Source organism: Rattus norvegicus, chromosome 20, assembly GCF_036323735.1.
Source record: "Rattus norvegicus strain BN/NHsdMcwi chromosome 20, GRCr8, whole genome shotgun sequence".
In the NCBI taxonomy this organism is placed as follows: domain Eukaryota; kingdom Metazoa; phylum Chordata; class Mammalia; order Rodentia; family Muridae; genus Rattus; species Rattus norvegicus.
The window spans coordinates 25404342-25411458 of NC_086038.1; positions in this window are offsets into that span (position 1 = coordinate 25404342).

Below are 7117 nucleotides of genomic sequence, written 5' to 3' on the forward strand. Positions count from 1 at the left end.
AGGAGGAAACCGGGTAGCTATCAATCTATGAGTCTGTGTCAATCTTGAAGAAGACACAGGTTGGGGGTAGTCCCGTGCAAAACAACTGTGCTGCTGGCTTAAGAGGGGGCTGCACAAGTGAATGAGGCACAAGACCTTTCCAGCAGAGGATAATTATAAATAAAATTACAGCCTCATTTAAAAACAAGAGACCTTAAAAGAATGCAGTTTTAAAACTGTATAGTTATTTTTACATAGCGTTATGGTTTTACTAGGTGCTTTAGCAAACTAAGAACGGCACCAAAATTAAGGTTGGCTGTCTTTTAAACTTGTGGATCCTCCCTCTAGAATAGTTGAGATTGCAGGCATAGGCCATAGCACCTGGCTAATACCATATGAGAACCTGGTATTTTGGCATGAATCAATTCCACAGTAGGTTGGGTTGGTTGGTTGTTTTTATTGAAAAATATATTTCAGATTAGGTGATGATTACAGATTGGTATATGTAAATTAATTTCCTGGACTACAACAAATTACCCCCAAATCAAGTCTCTTAAGACAATAGAAATTTGTTGTATCACATTCTAGCTGTTGCAGGGAGTCTGAAAGGCAGCCTTGGGTTGATTCCCTCTGGTTTCAAGGGAAGAATTTTTTTCCATGTTTCATTCCTGGTTTCCGGTGATTGCTACAGGTCCTGATTCTACCTTACACTTGTTGTTTTTCTTGGATGTCCATATTCAAGTTTCCCTTTCTCTAAGGACGCCAGCAACTGGATCAGGGCCCACGTTAATGCATTATGAACTCATTGTCTTAAAGTGATTGTATCTACAAAGATCTTTCCCAAGAAGATCACACAGAGTCCCTAAGTTAAGGTTGCAGACTACCACAGTATATTAGAGAAGTATTGAGAGGCCAAATCTTTTTTAAGTCCAGACTCCATTTTAGAGAACCTGACCTAAGTTTGAACTCAGGTAAACTAACAGACTAGTACCTAACATCAGTTTCCAAGTTGCCCCCCAGCAAAACCCGAGCCTAGCTTCAGTTTCTAGGCTAATCCCCAACAGACCAGCCTCTCCAGGTTATTCCCCCAACAAACCTGCACCCCCAGGTTACAAGCCCACCCCCTGCCTAACGACCAACAATGAAGAAGGGGGACAGAAATTAAGTTTATGATATGACTGCCAGCTCCCGCCATTTATGTTAAAGGCCACAGTAGCTTTCCAAGTAGATGCTTGTACACGTACTGCCTTCTTGCTACTTACTATAAAGCCTTGCCCCATAGACATTCGGGGCTCCCCCATCACCACCACCACCACCACCAAAACTGTCCTGTGTGATGGTGGTGTGTTAGAGGGGCCCAAGCTAGCTGGAATAGAATAAAGGCCCTGCTGTGTGTTACATCAGATTGGCTCCTGTCTGGTTTTTTTTTTGGGGGGGGGTTCAACTCTTCCCTGGCACTACAGTATAAAATGGTAAAATACTTAAGAAAGCATAGTTTCAGCATTGGAGTGTGTGAGCACTCACAAATTTTCTCGTCTCATTGCTTAATTTTTTTCATATTGTGCTTTTTTTTTTTTTTTTTTTGAGACAAGATCTCATTTTTCTGTCAGGACCACCATCAAACAGAAGTACATTGCAAGCCATAATAAAGGAGATAACTGAAAATCCTTTATATAGGATGGGTAGTGAAAGTCTCCATGGAGGAGTTGCCTTTATAAATGAAAACTAAAGGGGCCAGAGAGGTGCATAGTTAAGACCACTGGCTGCTCTTGCCGAGGGCTTGTGTTCAGTTCCCAGTACCCATATGGTGGCTCGCAAGCACCTATAACTCCAGTTGTAGGGTATCTGATGTCTTCTTTGACTTCCTGGAGCATGAGGTGCAGGCAAAACAAACCCATAAAGTAATTCAGAGAAAAAAAAGGGAAATTGAAGGAATGGGAAAGACTTATGAGGTAGAAGCAATAGAATAAGAAATTCACTGTTATTCTCAGCTACACTCAATAGTGTACATAAGTCTCACAAGCTTGGAGTCTCACTGGTATGCCTGAGTCTCACTGGTGTACATTAGTCTCAAGCATACATGAATCTCACAAGCCTACATGACTCTTAGGTAGAGATCCAATCCCTAGGAAGAAATGAGAAATCCAAAATGGTCTTCTAACCTTGAATGAAGCCACTGAGGTAGGAAAGAACTTGGTGTTTCTGAGGAACTGAAAGAAGGTTGTAGATCAAGCACAGTAGCAGTAGATGTGTTTGGAAGCAGGTAGAAGGTATAATTCAGACAGTCAATCAAGTAGGGCATGAACACGAAATTCATGCTGAGGTAGGAGAGGAGTCTAGCAACCTATGGTCTAGGGGAAAAGGACTGTCTGGTGTGGAACAGATCAGAATTGCTGAGGTCGTGAGAGGTGAAGAAGGTTTAAGTCCTCATACTTTGCAGTGATCCAAATTAATAGTGGTGGAGGCAAAAACAGCAGGAACAGATAATGCGTTTTGATAAAAAAAAAATCTTGATTAAGATTTATTTATGTATGTATGTGAGTACAGTGTCACTGTCATCAGACACACCAGAAGAGGACATCAGATCCCATTACAGATGGTTGTGAGCCACCATGTGGTTGCTGGGAATCAAACCCAGGTCCCCTCTGGAAGAACAGTCCATGCTCTTAACCGCTGAACCATCTCTCCAGCCCCAGTCTTGATGTTTTTATATTGTTTCAAAAACTACCAAAATACCACAAATGGGGCATCTGAAGTAACAGAATTATTCAGTAGCATAAGTCACATAATTTAGGGTTGGGATATAGCTAGGGGCACAGTGCTTGCTTAGCGGGTGCAAGTGCAGGAATCTGGATTTCATCCCCATTACCACGAAAGAAAAAACCACCACCTAAGTAATTTATTATACCAGTTTTGAAAGCTGGAAGTCCCTGATGAAGGTGTAGGCAGTTTGCTTTTGTTTGCTTGTTTGTTTTTGTTGTTTTGTTTTTCTAGGGATGAAAAAACAAACAAACCAAAACAGAAAAAAAAAAAAAACCTCCTTCCTTGCTTGCAAAGAGCCACCTCCTTGCTCTGAGGTCACCTGTCTGTTTTTTGTTTTGTTTTGTTTTGTTTTGTTTTGTTTTGTTTTGTTTTGTTTTGTTTGTCTCCAGATCCTTTCTTTGTTCTTGTAAAGCCTTGAATCATAATGGGTTAGGTCTTTTCCCTGTGACTTACTTTAATTACCTCCTGGAAGAACCTGTAGACACTCCCAGCACTGTGAGTGAAAACACTTCTTTTTCTTTTCTTTCTTTTTTTTTTTTAAAGATTTATCGATATGTTCCACGTGAGTGCACTGTCACTCTCCCCAGACACCCCAGAAAAAAGCATCAGATCCTATTATAGATGGTGTGAGCCACCATGTGGCCAGTGGAATCTGAACTCAGGACCTCCCCCTCCCCTTCCCCCTTCCCCTCCCTCCCCTCCTCTCCCCTCCTTTCCCCTCCCCAAAGAGCAATCAGTGCTCTTAACCGCTGAGCCATCTCTCCAGCCAGTGAGAGCACTTCTACAGATGAATTTGTAAGCAGAGTAATCTGTGACTCACAGTAAAAGCTCCTTTTGTTTTGTTTTAAGTGACTTTTATTTTATGTATATAGGTGTTTTGCCTACAAGTAAGTCTACCTTGAAGGTGTGTGGTGTCTATAGAGACCGGATATGGTGTCTGATCCCTTTAAGATTGAGTAATGGATGTGAGCCACCATGTGGGTGCTGAGAACTAAACTGAGGTCCTCTGCACAAGCACCCAGCCCCTTGTTACATTTTTCTGAGACAGTGTCCCTGACACTGTTCTATTGATGAGATACCATGAAGAAGTCAACTTTTAAAGGAGAAAACACTTAACAGTGACCTTGTGTACAGTCTCAGAGATTAGCCCATCATCATTGTGGAGGGAAGCATGGTGGCCTGCAGACAGATGTGGTGACTGAGAAGGAGCTCAGAGTTCTTCCTGACCCATAGTCTGCACTGGGAGAGCAGGAATGAAGAGAAACTGAGCCCGGGGTGGCTCACCTGCAGTGATACACTTTCTCCAACCAAGCCACACCTCCTAATTCTTTCCAAATTGAGCCACTCCCAGATGATCAAGCATTCAACTCTGAGCCTTGGGACCATTCTTAGTCACAATCTTTAACTCTATAACCCTAGCTGTCCTGAAACACCCTAGGTCGTCCTCTTCCTGCATTGGACCTGGCTCAACCTCCAAGTGCTGGCATTACGGTGCTAGGAGTCATGCTCCGTCCATTATAGTATTTCTTTCTTTTGAATCATTATTAAAAAGCCTTTTGAGCTGAGAATGAAGTGCAGTTGGTAGAGTGTCTGCCTAGCATCTATAATTGAAATATGGTGCCGTATGCCGATATACCTAGGACTTGGGAAATGGAGGCAGGGGAATCAGTTCAAAGTTGTCTTTAGCTAGCTATGGTGTTCAGGGTTAGCCTGAGTTACATAAGAACATACCTCAAAAAATCCATTAGTTGTAATGGCAGGGGATGGCGGGAATGGTACTATTCTCAAAAAAAAAAAAAAGAAAAGAAAAGAAGAAACAACTCCTGGCACATTAAAAGTAATATTATTGATGATATTGTTATGAAATACTCCACTAAATCAACAACATAAAAAATTATATATGTGAGTATTTGTTGCAAGCACCTTCTCCACTTTCCCCATTACAATTAGCCCAGCCTCCACTGTCAGTCCAAATTTCCTTTCTGACTTTTCTTCTCACGGTCTCTGTGTGAAACGGCAGTGATCTTTACATCCTGAAAGCCAGAACCGTCTCAAAAACGGTCTCTTTTAATAACTATGTGACTCTCTGTTTCCCATTAGCTAATTGCAGAAATTCAACATTCAGTCAAGCAGACGTAACTCAAAAGAACGGCGTATGGGGGGGATGTGTCCATGCACTTGAGATTAGTCATCGCTCCAGCTGAGACTACACTTCCTTATCAGAAGATGCTCTCAAATTGCCTTGTTGGTTTTTGTTGTTGTTGTTTTACTTTATTTTGTTGGTTTTATTTTTTTCGCAACAGTTAAAAAACAAAGACTTAACTGCATGATAAACTATTGTTTTAATAGTTTTAATAGTTTTAATTGTTCTGTCTCATGACAATCACAGCATAGACATTCTGTGAGTTCTTATTAATGGACATCACCAAAGTACTACAAGTGTGGGAGATGGGGTAGGTATGAGATGGCCCAGTGGTTAAAGGTGTTCAGACCTCTACACACTCATGGCAGTGGCATGTATGCACACACACACACACACACACACCACTAATACAGATACTTGATTGGACTTGGGGGTGGGAGTTGGGGAAGGAGGCCAAGACAGGGTTTCTCTATATGCCTTGAACTTGCTCTGAAGACCAGGTTGGCCTCAAACCAGACCAGGAGATCTGCCTGCCTCTGCCTCTCTAGTGCTAGGCTTAATGACATGCGCCACCAACACTGAGCCCTGGGTATTTTTTTTTTAAATGCCTACTGATAATTGTTTTTGTTATTGTCATTATTCATGGTGGTGGGCAGCCTTTCTGTTTTGCTTCATTTAATGTTTTAAAATTTTTTGAGACAAGGTCTTGTACAGCCCAGGCTGGACTCAAACTTGCTATGTAGCTCCAATCTTGAGTCTCCTGCTATATAGAGCCTCCTGGCATGCTGGAATTGCAAGCTTGTACCTGCAGATCCAGGTCAGCCTCCTTTGGAAAAGTAAAAAAATAAAAAAACAAAAAACAAAAAAAATTGGTTGTCCACATGCATAGTGGCATGTGCTTTTAATCCTGGTATTTGGGAGACAGAGGAAGGAAAAAGAGGGGGAGGGGAGGAGGAGAAAAAAAGGAAGAAGAGAAGGCAGACAGACAGGTTAAATCATTGACATTCTTTCAAGCTTTAAAACATGTTTATTTAGTGTTGGGAGTGGTGGGGTGGTAGGGAGGTACGTGAGTGTGTGTAGAAATCGGAGGGCGACTTTCAGAAATTGGTTCCTTCTTTGGTGTGGGACCTGGGGATTGAACTCGGGTCTTCAGACTACTCACCAGGCAGTGTCTTTCCCCACTGGGCATGCCAGCATTGGTATTTTTATAAGCAGATCTTTATTGGCGTTTGGAAACCGTACTCTTACAAACACAGCATAGGAACTGATAGCTAAGGGGTTGAGCAATAGCAACCAGAAGAACTCAGTGTTCTAGGAGATAAATTATAGTTGTCCCTTTCACTTTGTCTAATACAGGTTAACCATACTGAAATAACAAAAATGTTAGACCAAGAAAAATGCTATGCTGTCCACATTGCTTGTAAAATCTATATACATATTAAATCAAAGGAAATGTATTCTGTAAACAAGGGGTTTTATGAAGCAAATCAAAATGCTGTGTGTTCCTCCACCACAACAAACCAGTTGTATCTGTTGAACTTTGGAGGGGCAAGATATCATCATGGAGTCTTGGCTGGCCTGGAACTATCTGGGTAGATCCAAATCACAGAGATCTGCCTGCCTCTGCCTCTAGAGAGTACTGGGATTTAAGGCATATACCACCATGCTCAGCCCTGGGTTCCGTCTGTAACAGGAAGCTTTGCTCAGCAGGCTAAACTCTAAAGAGGGGTTTCAAATTGCTCCCACTTACAACTTTTGACAGCATTGGTAACAAAATGAAAACCCCACAGAACAATAAATGTTATTTTGTTTGTTTGTTATAGTGTTGAAATACTGTTTGGTGCTATAACTTTGTGTGGTAGGAGGGATTCAAAAGATCCCACACAGGTCCTCTGCATGCTCCACAAGTGTTCTGCTACTGACCAGTATCCACAGAACTCCCTCCATAGCCTAGGCTGCTTGGACTCTTCCAGCCACGTCCTCTCATGTGCTGAGAGCCTAGGCCACCACATCCAGTGAACTTGGATCTCTTTAGCCACGTATCCTCAAGATTAACGGAATCTACATTGTTACAGTCAGAAGCTTGGTGACTAATTGATTGTTTATCTTCCTAAGTCTATTTATTTATTGTATGTGGAGTTGTGTGGCTGCGTACACATGCCCACAACATGCATGTGGAGGTCCAAGGACACATTTGGGAAGTTGATTCTCTCCCTCTACAGAGTGGATTCT